Genomic DNA, 25,090 nt, shown 5'->3' with positions numbered 1-25,090 from the left:
AATATAAAGTAGTTGTATAAAATTCATAGGCCCTCAATACAACTCAGCCTGCAGAGCCAGCCATTTAACTGAATGTTGAACTTGAGCTCCAAGTCTATGAAAGCCAGGAATGAATACCTATGGTGTACAGAATATAAGATGATCCCCAGTGACCCACATCCCTATATAATTCCTTCCCCTTAAGTGTGAACAAGACCTAGGGCTATGATGCCATATCACTCCTATGATAATATTACTATATATGGCAAAAGAGATTTCACAAATGTAATTGAGGTCCCTAATCATTTGACTATCTTGGCCTGACCTAATCCAGTGAGTACTTTAAAGGCACAAAAAGATTGTCTTGCTGGCCTGGACTAAGTCAACTTCTATACTGTGAGAAGACCTATGGAAAGGGCCACATGGCAAGGAAATGAGGGCAACCTGTAGAAGCTAAGAGTAGTCTCCTTTGCACAGCTAGCATGATAGGAGATGTCAGTCATACACCTGAATTCTTTCAATAGTCACATATGCTTGGAAGAGGAGCCCAAGCTTCCAAAAGAAATGTGGTCCAGGTGACACCTCCACTGTAGCCTTGTGGGCCCCAGAATAGAAGACTCCACTAAGTTGGGCTCAGACTCCCAACTCAATGGAACTCTGAGATAACAAATATATGTTGTTTTAAACTCTTAAATTTGTGGTAATTTGTCACACAGCAATAAAAAAAAAAATCTAATGTGGACACTATGGAATTCTGGATCCTGAAATTTATTTATGGGTGGGCTGTAGACTGGCTTGTCCATTGGGGCCTCTGCCAGTACTACCAAACTCTAAACGTCAGAAATACTGATCAGGCTTCATGGCTAGTCTCAGCCCTTCATCCACCTTGAAGCAAGAGTCAAAAAACAGTCAGAAAAAAAAGACAAAAAGCAGTCAAAAGTAGGGAAGAAACCAGTCCCCCAAGGGGAGGGACAGCAGAGACAGGGACCTCCTGAGATGTGTTATTACATCTGATGGCTGGAGATGTGAGTCTGAGCTGAAGTGAGGGAGAGAGCCTGAAGCTTTAGGGAAAGTGGAAGATGAGGGCTAAGAGGCCAGGCGAGAAAGCATATGATAGTTTAGGTGAATTTCTTTGGACAGAAATCTTTTTCCCACGCAACCTTTTTTTAAGTATAACCCCTTGTGCACATCTGTTTACGAATATAGTAATTGTCCTTTTGGAATATGTATAAAATTGCAGAAGAGTAGACAAAAACTACACAAAACACAACATAATGATTTTTATACTAGAGTCGATAACTATTAACATTTTTGTACATTTATTTCTGCTACTTATTTTTTTGCTTTTAAAAAAATTATTTATTTAAATTAGTTTAAACTATACAGTACATTGGTTAGACATCTATATAGTTCATAAAATGATCTCCCCAATTGCTCCTTCCCTCCCCTGGCCCTGTAGGCATCATATTAATGCTCACTACATTCCCTTTACCTTGCTCCCCATTCCCATGACAAACTATCAACTACTAATTTGTACTTCTTTAACCTTTCACCCCATTCTCTCAGCCCCTCTGTCAATAAATTTTCCACTATATTTGTGAATATTTTTTGATTAGTTCTTTTTGTTCCTTAGATTCTGCATATAAGTGAAATCATATGGTATTTATCTTTCTCTGTCTGACTCTTTTTACTCAGCATAATAACCTCTAGGTCCATCCATGTAATTGCAAATGGTAGGATTTCATTTTTTTAGTGGCTGAGTAATATCCCATTGTATATATGAATCATAATTTGATACTTTTTATTTAGTTTAGATTATGCTCTATATAATATTTAACATTTGTTTAACTTCACATAATGTTATTTCAGAAACCTTTCCATATATCATTAAAAAAACCTTTACAAATATTTTAATTGCTGGTTAATAATATATTTACTATTCATATTGTTAGGAGTTTAGATTATTTTCAGTTTTTTTAGCATTTTAAATAACCGAATCTTTGGGAAGACACTATTGACCCTGTTTTTTTTTTTTTTATCATTTCTCTCAGAATATATTTCTAGTAGTAGAATTTCTGAACTAAGAAGTATGAACATTTTAAAGAATTTTGACACATGGCACTAAATTTTTTTCCAGAAAGATTGTACCAAATTCTACATACAGCAACAATGTTGGAGAGGGCCTATATTATGATATGTTGTAAGCATTACATGTGCTTAGGCATATATAGCTTGGGACTGTTTACCAAGGCAAACAATGGCATATTTCTTTGCTATGCCTTTATTTGATTAAGAGTAAGATTGAACTTTTAAAAAATGTTACTAGCCATTTGTATTTTTCCTTCTAGAAGTAGTTATTAAAATTTGATAGCATAGCCTATCTTTAAAGTAAGAACATTTTGGAACGAAAATTAGGTTTTCTTCCAGGGAAAAATAGATATAATTCCATGCTTTAAAAAATGATTTTTATTTCTACTTTTGTATCTGAACCATAAAAATGCCCTCTGTGTGGTTTCAAGTCCCTGAATTGCTGAGGACCAATAATGATCTGTCATCCTGGAGAAGAACTATCACATGATAGCCTCTGCTTGGTGATGCAGCAATGACATTTTACACAACAGTGCATTTATTAAACCGATCCACAGCATGAAAGCAGCATGCAGTAGCAGGCAGAAAAGATGGCTACTTGCCAATTTCCTGACAAGTGACACAATTTAATTTCTTAGCCCTCAGCACAATCATTTCTATTCCCAGACAAGATGGGGAAAAAAAAAAAAAAAGCCTACTGCTTCATATGTTCCTTCTGTGTTTGTTTACAGATAAGGTTGTTTTTTTTCTTATAAAAGTCAGGATAACATACATGTTGATTTCAAACAAGAATAGTATTTATCACACTGAAGTTTTACTATACTGATCAAAGTTGAGAGGTCAAGGACTAATATTTAAAGAACACATCTCCTGTGCTTAAACTACTAGATTGTCCTTTTGGCTGTTATTTGACAGTTTACTCTTTTGCTTTGCATTAACTCACTAGTGATTTTAAATAAGAACATGAGAAAAAAGAGCAAGAAAGGGGAGGAAAAGGGACAAAGGGAAGGAAAAGAAAGAAGACAAATCATACGTAATCATTAGGAACTGAAGACATCATATGACTTGGAAATGGAGAATACAAACAGATATTTTCTGTGCCAATGAAAAGCACCAAGCAGAAGGAAGGGAGTAGCTTCTAAGCATCACAGTCTGAAATTTATGACCAAGCCCCACTTTCAGATTGTTTAAGGAAATAAAAGATTTCCAGTTAGTGAAACAGTGTAAGAGATTGCTAAATTCTTGGAATACCTCTCCGTACTGAACTTTCATGAGTTTGGATGATTGCAAACAGAAACCTCATGAGTCACCAAGTCCAATATGTCAATTTCCACTGTACCCAACTGATTTTTGCACCAAATGACTATGATTATGCTAAATTTTCCATTCAAAGGTAGAGACTCTCAAAGTCTTCAAAGCCAAGTGAATTTTTCTTTCATTATTGTTTTGAGGCTTAAATAGCACATAAGCCCAAATATTGACATGAACAAGACCTTCATGAGAAGGGAGACTTCATTATCCAGTGAAAATTACACTAGCACCCTCCTTAGAAGGAAGTATGATTGGGATCTCAGTGGACTCATTCTTATGGAGTGAAAGGGAAGAGCCCCCTGTCCTTTAATTTCCTCTATCAATATTATCAGCCCTAAACATGTTGATACCCTGCTTAGACAGAAAAAAAAAAAAAAAGTTACTTAACAAGTTATTTTATGGCGACTGGTAATGACAAGTTCTGAACAATTTTGAACTACACAGAAAAAATTCTAAACAAGAATAATTTCAGCTATGTATCTGGTGGAACACTAGGCACCCACATATAGTCTTTCATAGCTGGAAAGACATTTCCTGCTGTTTCCTATTTTGGTCAAATGTTACGTAATCTAAAAAGAGAAATCACACTGCGGGTTAAATGAAATAGCTTTATGGCAAACATGCTACACTCCCACCTTTTATAAACAAATTGTGCTAAGACTTCTGGATATGTACATGCAAAATAATTAAGTTGGGACCTTACCTCATATCACACACACACAAAATAACTCAGTGTGGATCATAGACCTAAATGTAAGAGCTAAAACTATAAAACTCTTAAAAGAAAATATAGGCATAAAATTTCATGACCCTGGATTAGGCATTGGTTTCTCTATATGACACCAAAAGCACAAGAACAAAAGAAAACACAGGTAAACTGGACTTCATCAAAATTAAAAACTTTTGTGCTTCAAAGTACACCACCAAGAAAGTTAAAAAAAATATACAGAACGAGAGAAAATATTTGCAGTAATATCTCTGATAAGGGACTTGTATCCAGAATATACAACTTCTACAACTCAACAATAAAAAATACAAATAACATAATTTAAAAAATCAGCAAAGGATTTTGTTTTAGTTTTCTATTGCTGCTATAATATATTACTACAAACAGTGACTAAAATTTTTAAAAATTTGTTATCTTATAACTCTAGAGTTCAGAAATACAAAATAAGACGCACTGGAATAAACTGAAGATCTCGACAAGGTGGCTCCAGAGGATCTATGGGAGATGCTTTTTCTTGCCTTTTCTCAGATTCTTGAAGCCACCTGAATTCCTTGACTCATAACTCTTTTCCTCCTTCTTCAAAGAGCATCACTCCAACCTTTGCTTCTGCCATCATATCTTTTCTCTGATAATAACTCTACTGCCTCCTTCTTACAAGGGCTCCTGTGATTACATTTGACTCACACAGATGATCTAGGATAATTTTCCCATCTAAAGGTTGTTAATTAACCACATTCCTTTGTAAAATCTCTTTTACCCACAATGTAACATATTCTCAGGTCAGAGATTAGGACTTGGTCTTCTTTGGGGGGACATTATTCAGCCAACCACAGATTTGAATAGATATTTCTTTAACGAAGATACATAAATGGCCAACGAGCACATAAAAAGATGTTCAACAGCATTATTCATTAGGGAACTGCAAATCAAAACTACAATGAGATACAACTTCACACCCAGTCTGATGGATATAATCAAAAAGATAGGTAGCAATGAATGTTAGCCAGGATGTGGAGAATCACAACCCCCACGCACCACTAATGAGAAGATAAAATGGTACAGCCACTTTGGAAAACAGTCTGGAAAACATTTTGGAAAACAGTTTCTCAAAATTTAAGAGTTGCTACATGAATGACAATTCTACTCATAAATCTATATTCAAAGAGAATTGAAAACATTTGTCTGCATGAAAGAACTTGTACCTGAATATTCATGGCAACATTACTTATAATAGCCATAAAGTAGAAACAACCTAAATGTCCATTAACAGATGAGTGGATAAACAAATTGTGACACATGTGTACAATGGAATATTATTCTAACATGAAAAAGAATGAAGGACTGATGCATGCTCCATCATAGATGAACCTTAAAAACAGTATTCTAAGTGAAAAAGTCAGATAGAAAAGTTCATATATTGTACAATTGTATTTCTACAAAATGTCCAGAATTGAGAAATCCATATACATAGAAAGTAGATTAGTGGTTGCCGGGGACTGACGATGAGGATAGGATTTCTTTGTGTCATGATGAAAATGTTCTAAAATAAGTTAGTGCTAAACGTTGCACAACTCTGTGAATATACTAAAGTCACTTAATTTTATACTTTTAAAAAAGGGTGAATTTTAAAGTATGTGATTATTATATCTCAATCTATTATAAAGAATGTCCAGTCATTCTTTTCTGGCATAAAATATTCATTCTTATTTACAAATTTAAGGATTTTTTTTTCTAGTTTCAGAAAGCTCACAAATTCTTCATATTGCTGTCAAGTTATAGGTAGAATTCTTCTGAAGTTCTGTTCTTTAGGCAAGTTCTTTATTCTTTTTATCAAGTAGAGAATACCTTTGTTTCGGGCTCCATTGCTGTGTGGTCTAAATCATCTTTAAAGTAGGCAAATATCACACAATGTTCCCATTTCATAGATACACTAGCAGATATTTGACCTATGTCCCAGTTAATAAAATATCAGTAATTTATAAAAATGAGTTTATGAGTAAAGCTTATATTTTTAAAATTCAAACACAAATCTCTGAAGTGCATTAAACTTAGGAGGATTAATTCAGACTGTGTTTTTTAAGGTCCAGTTATCCAAATATAATTAAGGAAGAAAAAATATGTTGATTCCTGGCAAAGAAAAAACTGGATTGTTAAGACAATCTTAAGGTTGTCTGCATGAGGATGTAAATATTCTGATTTAATCCTAGCCACTGCTTTCTCTGTATAAGGACAAATTTCTGGCATTACTTGGAGGTCTAGACTCAAATTTTCAGGTCAGGCTGAAAGTTAACAAGATGCACCACTCTAGTGAAGATAAGAGAGAGATCTGGCGTTCTCTACCACTAACTGGCTCAGAGACCTTGAGAAGGTTACATAACCTTCTTAACCTTAGCATCTTTCTCCATAAAAGGAATATGCTTGAGGATCCTTGGGAATTTTTTATTTTAAAATCAATTTCTGATCATTTGACTTTTGTTGACAATCTGAGACATTTGGGAATGCTATTATCACACCCAGGAAATCAACCCCTTGTTTTGATTAAACCTATAGCTCTGAGACATTGCAATCTTCATTACATTCCCATAGCAAAGAGCTGATCACAATTTTAAATGCTGAGAAGGCATTTACTATTTATGTCTAATAGTATCCCAAGAAGGCATGTTGTTATTCTAATACTCTGAAACTATATTTGGTATTGATTTTAGCAAATAGCTCTTTGGAAACTAGACCAAAACAAAATGATTTGGGAGAAGCGGGGTGGGGGGAAGACGCTCAAATGATCTGGTTTCTAGTTCAATGGTAATACCATTATTTTTAAGAATGGTTTTTCTGAACCATTATAAATTATATCATTATTTAGAAAGGGCTAATAATATGTTCAGCTTTGTGAAAGCATCAGGTCATTGCAAATTGGCTTAATAGTTAGAGATACTTAACATTTATCCAGCTCCTATGCAGGTGTTGTGGCAACAGTAAAAGGGTGACTTACACATCATCTTCTGAGTGAGTTTTCACACTGTCCAATCCAAGCTGGGCAATTTTCAGTCACAGATATTTCTCCATTATTCCATAGCTCCCATCCACCCACCTCTGCGCTTTAGTTTTCGAGAGGAACCTGAGGCTGGGAAGCCAAGGTAGAATTAAGAATTGAGTTCTGCATCAGGAAATTTCAGCACAGGGAGAACATGCCTCAGTCCCCAGCTCCGAGCCCCTTCCCACCTCCTCTTCCTATTCCTAGCCCCTTCCTGTACCATGAGGTGCCTGGATTGGTGGGGGGTGAAGAGGGTGCTGCTGTAACACTTGCACATCCAAGCTTCATCCATACCCTCTGCAAATAATTGTCCTTTGACCAATTTTGAGCCTCAGGTTGTACATAAAGGTACACCATCAACCCTTAGGAACTTGAACTTGGAAAGAGGTCCACACAGCTACTGAAGGGTGCTGCAGTCAGGGAATTCCAGAGTATGCTTGCTCCGGTAGAAGGGAAGCAGATCCTAAATGGTCACCTCTACTAGGCTTTGTGGACTCCCCATGAAGTGCTCATGAATGAACATTAATATCCTTTGCAGGTTAATTGGCAGGTACAATAGGGAAATATACTTGTTGAGTTTTAGGGCCCAGTAAAAATAAAATGAATTGATTATGTATGTCATTGGTAGAGTTCTTGGCTTTTAAGATTTCTCATATTGAATTTTGTGAGAGTAACTTTTTTTGTGGTGGTAACTTTTGCCTTCAACCCAATGTACAGAGAATAAATTTTCCTTTGTCTTAATGATAACACATTTATATTTGCTTTAGATGACTTATTTATTTTCTTGACAGCTATATCTGAAGAAAAGAAACATGGGAATCTCTAATCCCCCTTAATACATCACTAGTCTGTGTGTCTGAAATATCATGTCTTTTACTCACTATTTTATTTCTTGTAATATCTTACAGTCTCTTACCATAAAAGATACTTAAAATGAATAAGAGCTGCCATTTATTAAACTTATTTCCATAAGTTTTTGGAGGTTCAAAGAGGTTAAGTTACAAGCAGCTGAGCCAAAATTCTAACCCGATCTATTTCATTTCAAAATCCATATTCTTCCCACCATAGCACATGGCTACAATTATCTTCAGATGAATAACTGAACATATAATTAAGAATCTATGAAGAGTCCTACCAACATCCCATGTCATAGTGTTAAAAATTAAAAATGCAAATATACCCAAGTGATGCTCAAATCCTTTTAGCTTTCAATATTGGTGTTGCTCCAACACTCTACAACAATTTATAAGTCATCCTCAGGCAGGTGACCTATAATTGGTTTGTAAAGACCTAAATGTTATCTGAAATCCACCCAAATAGTTTTTAGTCATGAAAGTTAGTCTAGTATTTAGAACACAAATATTAGGGCCTCAATTTATTATCCACAATACCCTACTACTAATTAAAATGTTGCTATAATTTCACTTCTATTCCTACTATTCTATTAACTTCTTTAATTATTACAGTCCAGCTTAATAGTAAATGATTAAAGAGAAAGGCAGACCATTGGGTGAGAAAAAAGCAATACTTTCAGAAAACAATGAATTAAAGAATAAATTATTAACTTCTTCCTTTGTTCCATTTGTGTTAAAACACAAATAATCTTTCAAATATTTATCATCCCAGATATAGATTATTATGAAATCACATATATTTTAGAGCTTCATTTAAAGACATTCTATTGATTAACTTATTGGGCCGGATATGAAAGTACTAGAGCTGCTTTATGTGTCATAAATTTATCTCTGCATTCCTACTTCCTGGCATTTGGATTGGACCACCAAATATGCAAATCTGAGTTAAAAAGGGATGAGCAGAGCCACTTTTGTATGAATGTGGGAAGTGAGAGGAAGTAGTCTCTGGATTTTCAGTGTAGTCGGGTAAGACATCTTGCGTGAGCTGATATCACTGTCATCTACTCCAATGACAAGTAACCGAAGTTGGAAAATTAAGTGAAGTGACCAACATAAGGAGTAAAACAAGTATTTACTAAACTGACACTGGCTCTTTCATTTTGCTCTCAGATATTTTTTTTTAATCCATATGTCCTATAAACATATACTGAGTACTATGCTATGTATTAAATACTTGGAGCTGGGAATAGAGCAGAAAGACAAGATAAAAAAAAAGAATCTGTGTCTTTATGGAGATTTCAGTTCAATATAATAATAAACAAATTTAGAGTCAAAATGAGTGCTATGGAAGGAAAATATATAAGTTGTAAAAGGCTTAATAACAAACTCATCTAGTCTAGGATATCCAAGGGAAGCCTTATAGGAAGGAGATATTTAAATTGAGGTATAAAGGGGATGTGTAAGCCAAGTGCAAAAGTCTGGAGGAGTCTTCAGGCAGAGAGAACATGCCTAAAAGCCTGAGGAGGAATAGGGAAAAGGCCATTGGAACTAGAGCTGGTGAGAGATGATGGATAGGCACAAGATGAAAATGAAGTGAATATGAGAAATCAGGCAGAGAGAACCTTGGATGTCATAGTAAGTAATTTATTCTTTATCCTTCTAAAAGCAACATAAAACTTTGAATGTTTCAATGAGAAATTGGCTGAACTAAATTGTTATTTATAAAGATCACTCTAATTACTGGTGGAGTCTGGATTGACTGATAAAAATACATGCAGGGAGTGCAATTTAAGAAGGTATTGCAGTAGTTTAAATGATAAATGATGGGAGCCTGGACTAAGAAGCCAACAAAAATACAGAGAAGTGGACAGATTTTGAAATATACTTAAGGGGTAAACTTGATAAAACTTAATAATTATGTGAAGTGGGATGTGAGGGGAAGGGACATTTCTTTAAATAAAGCATCAGTGCTTTCTCTGTCCTGGGTCCTATATACCCAGTACTGAGTATACTATAATCCTTCATTTCATAGAGTTCACTATCTAGTAAAATTACCAAAGGATGACTGAACTGTGGAGGATAACAATTGGCAAAGACTGGTGAAGAGCCATAGTTGGAAGATAAATTCCATTTTGGACAATGTTAGGTTTAAGATGCCTGTGAGGAATTCAAGTGGAAATGTCAAATAGTCAGTTGAACATACAGATTGGGAACTCTGAGAGATCTGTCTAGGGACATAATTGTGAATCTTTAAAGCCAAGGAATTAAGAGACTGCTTTGAAAACATATAGAAGAAAAAAAGAAGAGGACCTAGGACTGAGTCTTGAATTATTCTAAACATTTTGATATAGGTTAGACCAGAGATTTTTAAATTGAGTAATGCATGTACCTAGAAGTACATGGACATAATTACGAAACTCGGTTCTCAGGTCTTTAATTTGACCTGCCAAGAAGTAGCCTATAGGTTTATACTAATTCTTCTTTCCTATTTTTGTATTTATAATTGCTTTTCTTCCATTTTGCAAACATAAGCATATGTCTTACCCATCCCAAATCTTACTCCATTTATCACTTACTATTATTTACTATTCAACTACTTAACAGTACCATTTTACTACTAGGGGTAAATAATAATCTGAAATATTGTTGCCTAGGAGAGAGTGTCAATGACTTTGATAAATGGATAATGATTTTTTTCTATAAATCATGTGGTTTCCCACTCTGTTCTTAATAAAATTGAAAAGCAGTTGTCATCTGGTAGATTATTACAATAGTGTTGATAATAGATCACAGGATTGGAGGCATATAACTTGAAAGGAACTCAAAGCTCTCCTCCCATTCTCATCTACTTCTTTATGTAAATAAGTTTTCTCAGCATTTACATTTGTAGAAATGAAAAATAGAAATTTGGAATCTTATCTCTTTCTACCCTTAACTCATATTCATCAGTGGGAACATGAGTTAATTTTAAAAAGCTCTACTCTATTAAGAAACAAATTCCCAATACAATTACATTTTTTTGTTTGTTTTAAATTTATAGGTTGAAATTTATAGTATATTTAGGTTATTTTGACCAATGTGTACTATTAATAATCATCATGATAACTCAATCCAGATGAAAAGTTTTAATATTTAGAGTCATATATCATAGGAAGTTTGAGAAAAATCATAGGATTTATATTGGTACATGTACTTCTGTTTCATATAAGTATGTTATGGTGATTCATATACGATATGATAGCATAAAGTATGTTAGGATAGACTGTAGAAGTGAAATAGGAACATAAGTTCAAGGAGAAAAACTATGTAAATTTCCAACAACTCAAAAAGATCTTAACTTGTATTTTAAATTGATGACGTAGATTTCAAATTTTAAATATTTACATTCCACTATATACATTTGAAATAATGATGTAATAATTGAAAATAAAATTTTACAATTCACAATAGGCCAGAAATTATATCTTTTGTTACTATTTAAACTTATGATGATAAAGTTATATGTGAACTTAAAGCATGTAAAACAGAGCATAGATTGATTTTGTTTTGCTCTTGCTTTTGTCTTGTAAGTATTAAGATGAATAGGTTAGAATGGAACTAGGATGACTTAAAAATATGACCAGAGTGGTAGGAAGAAAAGCAGGAGAGTCACAGAAGCCCAGAGAAGGGTGCTTCAAAGAGAAAGTGAGCAACTGGCCTTAACATTATTATGAGTTCAGCTAAGATGAGGACTAAAGAGATTGTGTTGGGTTTGGCCAAAACAAGTTTACTGGTGAATTTAATGGGAACATTTTTTATGTTTTTTTTTTGGTAGAGGAATTGTGAGAGGCTTGGTTTAGAATGAGATAAAGACAGATTGGGAAGGAAGAAATAGAGAGTGTGTATTAATAGCTCTTTTGATAAACTCAATTTGTGAAGAGGAAAGAGACAGGACAGTAGCCAAAGGGAGATGTCAGATTAATGGAAAGCTTTTCAAAAAATAGGAGATAACAGAGCAAGTTTGAATGTTCAGAGAATGTTAAGTAGAGAGATTGGGTTTCAAGATACAGTATACAAAGAGATTAAATGAACAAGCGAGATCTTTAAGAAAATTTGAATTGATGGACCTTTGGTATCAGGAGGGACACTTCCTCCCTCATAACTGCAGGAGGGGAGAGCATGGGTTTGCATGTAGTTAGGAATGTAAAACTGACATAATAAATCGAGGGACTTCTATCGCTTTACTTCTTTTTCCTCTCAGAAGTATAAAGCAAACTTATGTCCTGGAATTAATGTAGGAAAAGAAGGGTTTAGAGATTGTCATTGCAGACTGAATGATAGCAAGCTGACCAGAATATTTAAAGATTATGAATTTATAGTGACTCCATGGATTTCCTCCAGTATTTCAGCATTCAGCTGCTCTGGAAAAAGCAGTGAAAAAGATGGAATCTTGGGTTCAGTTAGAATTGTGGTTTAGTCAGACAGTTGTAACAGAAAGACCAAGTGACAGCAACATAAACAGGAGTGATAAATGGCAAGAAAACAAGACCAGGAGCCTTAAAACTAATGTGTAATTTTTATTTCTGTCACTTATCTGCTGCATGAATTTAAGTGTTATTTAACTTCTCTAATCCTCAGATTTTTCATTAGAAAATATAGCAATGCCTGCCTAGCATGTTTCTAGACTTTAAGAAAATATTTTTAGTTTCAAAAACACTATTCCCAGAGGTTTCTACATTTGTTGCCATCTCCTAGTAGTCCTAGGAGATGTGTGGTTTTACTTTTAAATCTCTTTTTGATCTCTTTTATCTTCTGGAAGCTACCCTCCTCTACTGCCTGGTACCTCTGGCCTCCTCTAATAAGTTCTTCCATGAAATTGGCCGTCATAGGGTCTCCTCATCTACTCATGCTCTGAAATAATGTCCTGTTGTCTATATGGAAAGTTATGCATAATGTATGAATAACAGACACCAACGTTTTTTGTTTGTTCATTTGTTTTTTCTTTCTTTCTTTCTTTTCTTTCTTTCTTTTTTTTTTTTTTGTATTTTAAAAGAGAAAATTATGAATTCAAATGAACTCCAACTACTGAAAGCAAGAAGAAATTTGTAAGCAAAGGTGCCCTTCTTGGTGCCTCTAATCCTCCTGGCTAGCTTCCTCAGGCCTCTGAATTTTACTTCTACAGCTGAGACAAATGTAAGAGACTGAGCATACCATTTGAAACGCCATTTCAACCGTTAAATCAGGGAGTTCCAGTTCTGCTTTTGAATTTCTTTTATGAAATATGTATTAGCCTAGGAAGAGATGAGGGGTATGAGTATTATAAGATCACATAAACAATAACAGCTGATTATTATAGCTCAGAAAAGGTCAGAAAACAGCATCACTAATCATCTACCCTCAAAAATGAGTGCCTCCAGGCAACTTAGCATTATCTGCTGTATAGAGAATTGCTCACAGCCTTTGCCAATACTAAATAGTTCCAATAATTATGGGTTCTAATTTAAGGTGATCTTTGAGCTAGAGCTATCAGAATTCAAATTTGGGCAGCAAGATTGTATATACTTATTGTTGACAAGCCTAATCCAAACTAGGTAGATCCGTTATTCATTTATCTCTTCATTTATTCATTAATTCGTTTCCACTATTTATTGAATGTCTGCTATGGGCTTGGTGTTGTCCTAGGCACTAAGTGTAAAATGGTTAACAAGATAGATAAGGTTCCTGCTCTAAGAAACTTATGTTTTTGTCAGTTGAGCAGAAGATAAACACATACGAAATATCGTAAGTGATGAGTTCTATGCAGAGAATGAAGCACAGTGGTATAGAATGAGTGCCTCGTGGCTATTTTAGATTGAGTAATCAAGGTAGACTTCTCTAAGGAGGTGGCATTTAAAGTAAGATCTTAATAACAAAGAGGAGCTTGTCAAGCAGAAATAACAGGAAAACTTTTAAAACTGAGAGAACCGCAAGTGCAAGTTCTCTAAAGCAGGATTGAACTAGGCACATATTGAAAACAGAAGTAGGGTCAGTGTGGCCGATGTGAAGGGGACCGGGGGAGAGTAGAAGAAAATGAGAGCATAGGAGAAGTGAGAGCCAAGTGAAGCAGGTAAAGGGCTTGGATTTTAATTTACATGATATAGGAAGAGCTTGGAGGGCTTAAGCAAAGACTGAGTGATAGGTACTCTGGCTTCCATTAAGAGAATGTATTGTAGAGAACAGGAGCAAACCAGTGAGCCAGTGTGTGCAGAAAGAAGTGGTAATGATTTGGACTGGGGATAGTAGTGGAAATGGAGAGAAATGGATGGATTGGGATATATTATTTGAGTTAGAAGCAATTGATCTTGCTGATGGATTGGAGATGGAGGGTAAGGGAAGTAAAGGAAAAGGAAAATTGCGTGGATGGTGGTGCTTTATTGTGTGAGGAGCTTTCCCAGCCACTGGTGATAAAAAAAAAAAAGAAAATTGGAGACAAGATTTCTTCATGTATAGAATTTAACATTCTAGTGGGGTGAGATAATAAGAAAAATAAATTAAGTTATATAGGTATCTGATTTATTACCGAGCTGTACAAATGCTAAAAATTGTTTCCCTATAACAACCAATGAATTAACTCACCATGAGATTTAATATTTACAACATTTTAGGTGCTGAAAATTTCTTCTTAAAAATTTTCTACATTTCATAAAATGCTGAAATTACTTACCATAAAGCAATATGCATTTGCTGTACATAAGCAGAAGTATACAAAATGTCAGTGGGCTCATAACACACTGCACATTTCCCATGGGGAGGCCTTAAGACACCTCTTATTTTCTTGGTAAATGAAGAACAGTTCAAAGTAAGGGGCAAGATTATAACTAGTTTGCCACACAAAACTTGAGTTCTTGCTTATGGTTTAATTCTTCTCTTTCTATAAAAATTGAGCTCCAAGAATTAAAATAATCATAAGAATAATAAACAAAAACTCAAAATTAAAACCTAAACTCTAAAGGTTGAAAGATGTGCTTAAACTAGAACTGCTCTCCTCTGTAAGTAATACAGGCTGCTGCTTCTGTGATATGATTTGGGACCTTCCTGTAAATCTCCTCCCTAACCCCTGTATCAGGGGCCATGAGTATCTTTCTTATTCCCCTCTGTGTCCTCAGTGCCTTCGCAGTACCTGGTCCTATGTAGCAGATGCTCAATAAATACTGGTTGGAAAAACAAACAAAAACAAACAAACAAACAAATAAATAAATATCGGTTGAATGTGCATACAGGTGTGTATTAGATATACTTCTCAACTACCATTAGAGAGCTTATTATTGCTGACCAATTGCTTTGTTTAGACCTTGCCCTCTTACTGGAGTTTCTTTTTACTTATTTTTTAAATTAAATTATTTTTAATACAAAGATGCCTGTGAACGATAGCTTATTTCTTAGGGTGATTAAATTTGAGTCAATTATATTTATAGCAGGAGAAATGAAGTGACATGAGAAGACACAGCGTTCTCGTGGGACAAGGTCCCTGGAAAGGATGAAGAAAAAGCATGGATACTTGCAGCAAAGATGTCAACTTTTAAAATTCCCCACTTTTAAATTTCCCCACTTTTAAAATTCATTTACTTATCAAACATATATTCAGTGCAACTCAGTGCCAGGTAACATAGTAAGCACTAAAGATACAAAAATGAATAAGAGAATTTTTCCTGTCAGGTGACTCATGATTTATAGGTTTTAATAAACATTTAAATAAAATATTTCCTCTTTTTTCTACTTCCTGAATCCAATCCACTAACATATCTAGTAGATTCTAATTAGCCACTCCTCATCTTTACCTTTCTCTCTATCCTGACTGCTGCTACCACTGGTCTAATCCAGGCTACCGTATCTTTTAACACTATTATATAGTGGCCTCTAATGACAATCTTTACCTTCTTTTACTTTAACTTCAACCCCAAAATCTAATCAAGTCTCCACATATCCACACTCTACCTAAAGAGCACTTTCTAAAACACTATCCTAGCTTTAAGCACTACAATGACTTTTTGTTGCTTTTAAGTTCTAGTCCAATTCCTTTACATCACTTACAAGGTCCTTTAAGACTTGATCTCTGCTCCTCACCTCACCAGGCACTAAGTTATCCCTGGGACACTTGTTCCTCTCTTTATTCACCTGGTTAACTTCTATTTGGCCTTCAGATCTCGGCTACCTCAGTTGCTCTAAGTTTTCCTTGGCCTTGCTAAACTAGATTATATGAACCTGCAACACTCTGTATTTCTCTTGTCATAGCAGTTATCACACTGAATTTTAATAGTTTGTTTTTCTATCTTCCCTGTTAACTTTAAAGTGACTTCAGATTGGGCATTAGTCTTGAAAATGGGTAAGGTGCTCACACAAATATGGAGTCTGGAGGTAACTTTCAGACAGAGAGAAAGACCTGGATCAAGAACTTCCATGATATTTGAAGAAACTGCAATGATATAGTAAGAGGCAGGGCCGGCGAGATGAATTGAAGCCAGATTATAAAAAGACTTATGTGCTATGATGTGAAGGTCTTTGAACTTTATCAAAAAAGGCAGGTGGACTCAGTTAATATTCCACAGAGCCCCATGAGCAATGGACCATAGAATTAGAAAAAGTTACCCATTTCAGGAGGCCCAGGTCAGCACCAGAGCACTTGGCTTGGAGAAGGGGCTTGCCCTGGATTTCTTTCAGTACTCACTAGCTCCTGCCCAGTCATATGTGGGACTCTGAATGCCTTAAGCCCTTTGAGGAGTCACAAATGAGGGCCTTGCAACAGGCTGTGTACTGATTCTCTTCCCTTCCCACTGCAGAAATCACAGAAACTCTGCCTTTGTTCTCTATAAACAATTATATATTATGTGGCTTCTGAGTAAGATTTCATTTGAAGAAACAACTTCTTTGCTTAAATATTAAATATTCTTTGTTTGAAAATCTGCTATAGGAAATGGAGAGCAATTGAAGGTTATTAAATAGAGGAATAAAGCAATCAGGTATATTTTTCAATAACACCATTTTGGCAATGAATTAGAAGAAGGGTTATAAATAAGGGGCAAAGCTAGAGGCAAGAAAACTGGTTAAATTTCCAGAATTTAGGTGATTGACAATAAGGGTAAGATCTTAGGTAAAATAACTGAGGATATGGAAAAAGTCTAAATCAAAACAATTATGTGACAGATTGGATGTGTGTCTGAGAGAGAAGGAAAACTCCCTAGTTTTTTGATGGAATGATTTACCTTAATAGAAAATAAAAAGTATAAAGCTGTCTATGGAGAGGAGATAAGGATAATTTGATATTCTGCTCCATTTGAGATGTACTCCAGACTCCCAAGTAGAGATAGTTGTCAGGCTGAATTTGAACTTAGATTTACAGAACACTAGAGCTAGAAGAAAATTTAAAAATTATTGATCTCAACTTATACAGAAATGTGAAAAAAAAAATGACTTAATTAGGTAGATAGTGGAAGAACTAGGATTAGAATTTACATCTTTATAACTTAGTATTCTTCCCACCATACCATGCTCCTTGTGGTTTTCAACTTTTCATCGAAATGTTCATCAATATTATAAAGTTAAATCAAATTAGAATGGGAAAATGTATAGTTATTAATTTCACATATGCTGATCTATATCAATTTATGGGATTAGAGTAGATTTGAGTATAGAAAATCAAATCCAACATTTTAAAATGTATTTCTTAATGTGTAATACTCACTTTTATGTTCCACATGAGTACCAAATGATATATTTCATCTGCATGATATATATATATGCATGTATATATACATATATATGTGTGTGTATGTTTGTATATATATACATATATATATTTATATATGTATGTATATATATCACATCTTCCTTATCCATTTATCCATTGCTGAACACTCAGATTGTTTCCATTGGCTATTGTAAAAAATGCTTTGATGAACTTAGGGGTGCATATACCTTTTCAAATTAGTGTTTGTTATTTTTGGATAAACACCCAGAAGTGGAATTGCTGAATCTTATGGGTAGTTCTATTTTTAATTTTTTGAGAAACTTACATACTGTTTTCTATAGCAGCTGCACCCATTTATGAGGATCCACTGTGTGTGTACTTCAGGCATTATGAGCAATGAGGACTTGAGTGATTAAGAAACATTTCGTGAAGCTATGGAGTGTGAGCTTATCCTTGAATGTGGCTGGTTTTGTTTGGGCATATGAGAGATAGAAAGTACCATGAAATAAAATTCAGAGGCAGGAATGAGTGCATTATATTCTCAGGACAGTGAGTATGTGGATTGGCTGGAGCAGGAGTCTGAGAGGTATAAAAAGGGGCCAAATTTAGAGAACTTTCCATGATGCTCATTCATTCTTGAGTTACAACCATGTGCCAGAATACAAAAATAATAAGAATACAAAAATAAATTACAAACAGCTTTTATTTTATATAAGTTTTATTTTATATAACTTGATGAATTTTGAGAGGAGAGGAGATGATGATGGGGTTGCTTTAGGACGTTGAAGCTGAGCTGTGGTTGTGTGTTAGGATTATGTGGAAAGGGACTGCTTAATTTGGCCTCAAGAAAACCAGCTAGAAAGCTTCTGCTGTAATCTAGTTGAGACGCACCGGGAACCTGTTTCATGAAATCGGACATGCAGTCCTGTCTGTGGACAGATCATTGGCCTGAGTGGACTAAGTAATCTCCAGTCCTATGATCCTTTCCCTGTAAAATTCCCATTCATGCCTCTTTTTCATGTTGTTTTCACTAATTTACCTGGCTCGAGATTTGTTACTGGCATCTCTGCTTTTCTGGGAAAGCGCCGAAAGACCAATCACTGACGCTGAAATAGCAATTTCTTACCCCATTGTGGAAAGCTGTGATCTTTCCCAGATGACAGCTGCAGAAAATCCTGCGAGCATTTTATATAAGGGAAATGAAGTGGTAAATGAAAAGAGAAAAACAGTATATTCACTCTAGGAGATGGCTTCTACGGATCATAAACTCAAGTTACTCTCACCCAGAATTAGAGACAAGAGCAGAAGCCCTATTTTTAAAATGTAGAATGAAGTGGCTATCAATTGGTCTTTGCCAAAGGAAAAGAGCTTCAGATATAAAATGAGTGCTGGAAAATGACTCACATATGCACAGCCTCACATGGTGTGGCAGCTGTAGTCTCCTGGTCCAGATTCCCTTAGAGATTTTATTCCAAATAATGAAAAGCTGCAACACTGAGGGGATTTGATCCAGACCAGAGCTCAGGACTTTTATCACAGTCGATTGGGACTACATAAGACTGAGTACACCTGTTCATTTTAGAATGAGCCATGCACGAGCCAAGTAGAGTGACCCTTCAAAACCTAGAGCAATGGTTTTCAGAATATGATCCCAGACCAGCATCGCCAGCATCACCTAGGAAGTTGTTAGAAATGTGAATCCTCTCTCCTGCTCCAGACCAGCTGAGTCAGAAACTCTCTGGGAGTGGGTGGAACCCGGCAATCTGTGGTTTAATAAGCCCTCCAAGTAACTCTAATGCATGCTAAAGTTTGAAAACCATTTATCTAGATTTTGTTGTTTGGCTAGGCTTTACTGCTTTGCAGTGTGATCCTTGACCCTACTGATGGTCAACAGTTAGGTTGATTCTTAAATAAGTCCCCAAATTATTTTTAACAAACCAGAGAGGTGTGATGCACTACATGAGTTTTGAGATTACCTAGACACCACTTACCATTATTATAGACCTCTTCAAACTTCAGTTTCTGTTGCAGAATGAAGGAAGCAATATCTACCTTTCGATGTTTCTGTTTTGATTAAATAATATCACAATGCAAATACCTCCTATTATATGATAAGCATTATGCCACCTGAATAAACCAAAGACTACACAGTTCGGTATGATAAGCACGGTTCACTGCTTTTATAAATACCATATTTTGTAAATATAGTACACTTAAATTTGAATAGCAGACAAACATACGTAATTTTTTTAGCATAAGTATGTTCCAAACATGGTATAAAATGTACTTAACACTAAAAAAATATTTATCAGAATAATAATTATTTTTTTGAAATTTATATTTAACTGACTGGGTGTCCCATAATCTTGAGAGCTTTGCTGGTTTCCCTGTAGGTCACATAAAATTTATGGATTTATTTATTTTAAACAGATTCTGTTTTTTTTTTTTCAGATGATTGATTGTTCTCTTCAAGTGCATGCAGTGTAATTCCCCAGCTAGTGTTTTCTATTTGATAATGTATTAATGCATTTCATCTAGCACATTAAACATTGATCAGGTTTCTCCATGCTGTGGCCCTTTGGTCTATAATTAATTCATCTATTTGACCAAAGAGAGCAGTACTAAGTGGAGACAATAAAGGATAAACCAATTAGGGGATGCCTCATAATAACCAATAGCTGCTGCAAAGTTAAGTGTCAGACACAAGACCTAAAACCTCTTTTTGAATCAAAGCTTGAGAGGTCTGAGCATGGCTGGGCATGGTTAGATGTGCAGAGTTGAGCAAGGACAGAGTAGCAATGAGTTGGTGGGAAATCTTCCAAGTGTGCTGATCTTTAGAAACTTTTGCCAAGACTTCCAGAAAGCTATAGTATGTATCAGAACACCTGATTGATTTGTTTTTTGTTTTGTTTTGTTTTGGGTTTTTTGGTGGTAGAGGAGGAGGAAAATGAAAGGAGAATTAAGTCACACTCCAGAAAATCAGACTTACTAAAAGCCTTATTTTTTTCCCCCTAAATCCCATTCATCATATCTTTTCCTCCTCTCCTCATACAAAATTTCAAAACTTCTTTCAGTATCTTGATTGTAAAGCATCCTTTTTACTCTCCATCACAGCTTCTTCACATCCTTTCTTCTGCAGTCATTCTTTTCTCTTTTCCAAGATTATAATACCTTACTGTTGGTCAGGCATTGTACTAAGTAGTTCACATTCATTATCTCATTTAATCCATATAGCAGTCTTATTATCCCTATTTCCAGATGAAGACCTTGAGGCTTCAAGATGTCAAGTGACTTGTGTAAAGTCACGCAGCTCCTAAGTTCTAGAGCTGGGACAACATTCTATTGTATCCAGATGTGATGGGCTCTCAAGACCATGATCTTAGGTTCTCTGCTGTGATACATAGCCATATAAAACTTTTGGAAGATACACAAAGGTAGAAATAGGCTTCTAAAAATATCTGTAATTTCTAAATCTACAGAGAACCAGAGCTGAAACCTTATCTCTTTTTTTTCCAGTATTTTTAATGCATAATGAAAAGGAATTTTTAAAATTTTAATAGCATTTGGTGATTATTTTTAATGCATTAACATCCTTAAAAATGTACAAAATCACACATATTTATAACAGACATACTTAATATCTATGAAAGAAAGTATATATTAAATGTTATTTTAAATTATATCTTCAAAATGAAACTAATAATTTAAATATTGTTTGACTTTTTAATGATACTAGTTCATGTTCCAGAATACTAAATTGTTTAGTGCAAAATTTAGATGTGATTCTGTGGACATGTTAATAATAAAATGTCTCTTTTGTTTCTGAGATATTTTCTGCAAGGAAATGTACCAGAATATTCAAAAGAAATGAGACTAGGAAAAGATTAAAATTAATCTTTTAATCTCATGGAAAATTCTAGTCAACAAGAAGAGTAGTAGATTTATATCTGAAACAACAAATACTGAAAGAGTGAAACTATCAACTTAATTATATGGGTAGAGTACAGAGGAAATTTGTATATAAATGGCTTTCTAATACAATGGCTCGAAAATAGGAAAAAAGGCTGAACTTTTTACTGGGACAAAGTATTTTTTTGAGTATGAAGCTAATAATAAATTTATGTGTTTCAAAATGAATGCCAGTGGTGCCTTTACTCACAATTAGCTACTGATAGAGAAAGCAAATTAATTTTAAATAGCTATGACCCTCTAACCAAATGCTATTTTAAATTGCAAGAAGTTAAGTGCCCTAGTGTGGCTTGGTAATCTTTCCATTCTGTTTTAAGAACTTGAATATAAACACCTTTTCTCACACTCCCATTTTTTTCTTTAATTTAAAATAATTAGTTCCGAATAACTTGGTATTATCATCAGCTACAGAAAAAGACAAAAACAGATAGAAATCATATGCATGCCCTCACCAACAATGTGATCTTGTCAGTAAAATTTCGTTGTCTGTAAAATAAGGATCAGTGCTTCATATTAGGTCTGATTTAAGTATGACCGAATAAGAATGGTACAGCACATAGTAAGCCCTCTAAAAATGTCATTTTTCATCCTGTTCACCTTATAACAAATCCTTGAGCACCGCATCTTTGACTCACCTGTCGATAGCTGCTGTAACGCTCAGATGTGCAGTGTTTGACAGTTTATACATACATTCATATACATTATCTATCTGATTACTCCTAACTCTGGCTGTGCCTGCTTCCTTTCCATGGGAAACTGAAGTTCAAAGAGATGAAGTGACGACCATGGTCACAGAGCTGATACACACAGATGGGACTCAAAACCAAGCCTACTGACTACTAGCCCAATGCTCTTCTCAGTGCACTAAAGCTGTCTACTTCATCCACTTCATCATTCAGAGAAAAATAGCTGATTTAGGCTCTGATTTCCTCAATCCAGCAATCGACATGGTTTCCACTGTATACAAAAAGAAAAAATTTACTCAAGTTTGTATAGATACAGCATCCAGAATTTTTTTTAATGTCAGGCACTCCCTTTTACAGCCAGCGGTGTTTTAAGTTATGATTAGCATTCTGAGCATAGGGTGATGGTAAACATTATGTTTTTTGCATTATCATGAGATGACAAAATTACCCACTCTCAAAGGACCAGCTGCTACAGGGAGGCTGATACTCTTAATGCCTACATTCTCAAAACTATTTTAATTGGTTACTTTTCTGTGATTTTATTTAGTCAGTCAGAGAGGAAATGTATGTGTAAACCTGTTAAAACCATAGCATCTTTTATCATGAAATGATATCACTAAATCTTAGTGAGTGAAATGTTCCATATCAAGATTTTGAGGTTAATCAGGGTTCTCGCTGAGATAAGAATTTCTATAACTCAGATCTTCAAACAGGTATAGAAAAGTCATGGACAAAAATGATAGAAAATTCTTCCAATTCTTTTTATATAATATTTCTACTACTATGTTATAATTTTGAATTGGTGTACACAATATACATAAATCTGTTCATCACATTAGATGTACAGAAGGTCCTCAAATAGCATCATTTTGTTCAATGTTATTTTGATATAATGTTGAAGAGATGCCATGTGAACTTAACTTTTGTTTATATCAATTAGCCAATGGTAAAATTGATTTTGTTATACATCATTTCACTTAAAGTCACAGAACCTATTGACAACATTGAGGACTTACTATATGTGGTCCTAAGAAGAAAAAGTCCAAATTTTGAAATTCAGATTATATCCAATCTCTACTCAAATAGCTGACAGCTTTATACAAAGAACTTACCCACTTGGAACAACTCTCATTCTATAATGTGGATAATATATCTTATTCTACAAGATTATGAAAATGATTCAATAGTTAAGAATATTACAAATCAACAAATTTGCACCGCTACCAATAACAACCATTTATTAGGTGTTGATTACATATCAGGGTTTGTGCTAATATTTAATATTCCCCCAAAATCTTTATATTAGGTGTTACTATTATATCCGTTTTACAGATGAGACTATGGAGGCTTAAAGAGGTTAAGAACATTACCAGTGTTTATAAACTTTGAAAGTGGAGGGCCTATTAATTGAACTTAGACTTATTCTTTCATTCCTTTAACAAATTATTTGCTAAGGAATCTATCTGAACAAATTGGTCACTGTGTGGGAGAAGGAACTGGGGAATGGAAGGTGAATAAGCAACCAGCCGTATTCACTTTACCCTGGCCTCTGTGGGGAGAATGGACTGAAGGTGACAAGAGAGGATCCAGGGAGAGTAGGTAGAAGACTGTGTATGTAATCTGGATGAGAGGTGATGTTGACTTCAACCAGGTGCTAGCAGTGCAGATGAGGAAACCTGGATAGACTGCAGATATCCTTTGCAGGTAGAGCTGAATGTGTGGTGGTGTTGGGAAAGAGGAGTCAAGCAACATTTCTTACACTGAGCAATATGGTGGGGAGCACTAGAACTGAGATGGGGAACACTAGAAAGGATATACAGAATGAGGGATACATCTTTTTCATTTCAAGGTTCATACTTTTAATCATTACTAATATTATCATTAATTATTATCATAACCATAAAAGAGATTTGAAGTCAATGGCTACATAGCTATAAACTACCTGAAAAGCTTTCGGAAAAGTCAAATTATTCTTTCCCATGAGAAAATGGCAAAAAGGAAAGTTTAATGTAGAATTTATCATAATTCTTAGTTTCAAAATGAGTACCTTGGCAAGAATTGTCTGAGTTTTTTTTTGAGGGGGGACGGGGAGGTGAAATCTGAGCTTTAATACCTATAATATTGTGAGATGAAGTTGAAAAAACAAAGACAAAAACAAAAACACTGTAAGATAATTTGCCAGAGAACTAAGAAGTTTATTTTTGGTGATGGAGTTGTATATATATTTTTCTTCTGTCTGCATTGTTATATTTTTCAGATTTTCTAAAATGATCACATATTACTTTTATAACTAATAAATTAAGAATTCAAGAAAATTAATTTATAGTTACATTTGCTATGTCTATATAAAAGTAAAATTGTAACCCTCAGTCTAACCAATTAAAATCAATCAAAATGATGAGATAACTGGCAGAGACTTTAAAATATGTGTCCTTTTAACTACACCACTTGTGATGCAGTCCCATTCAGAGTTGACTGAAATTCAGGATAGGACTTGACTATAGTGTAGTTAGTATGCAGAAGCCTAAGGAAACTGTTTGTTTTTCTTTTTTTAATTTCCTTCATCTGAAATACTCTTTCCAAACTTAAGCATTTTAAAATTGCTTATATTCTTTGCTCTCTCACTTCTTAAGGTTAGATGATCACAGTATTCTTTAAGAAATCCTCCTAGCTACTTCTGACCTTCACGTCTTTTTTCTTCCTTTCAGGGTCAACGACTGTATCTTACGGGTGAACGAGGTC

The 25,090-nt window shown here is 34.7% G+C and overlaps 1 protein-coding gene across 1 annotated transcript in view; it reads left to right on the top strand.

Moving 5' to 3' along the window:
- The window catches only part of DLG2 (discs large MAGUK scaffold protein 2), a 1,459,931-nt gene that overhangs the window by 1,277,105 nt on the left and 157,736 nt on the right, over positions 1-25,090 (top strand). The window lies entirely within an intron of this gene.

This window comes from Pteropus vampyrus, unplaced genomic scaffold, assembly GCF_000151845.1.
Source record: "Pteropus vampyrus isolate Shadow unplaced genomic scaffold, Pvam_2.0 Scaffold84, whole genome shotgun sequence".
Taxonomy (NCBI): domain Eukaryota; kingdom Metazoa; phylum Chordata; class Mammalia; order Chiroptera; family Pteropodidae; genus Pteropus; species Pteropus vampyrus.
The sequence above is the reverse complement of the archived record's forward strand: the minus strand, read 5'-3'. Positions and strand labels throughout refer to the sequence as shown.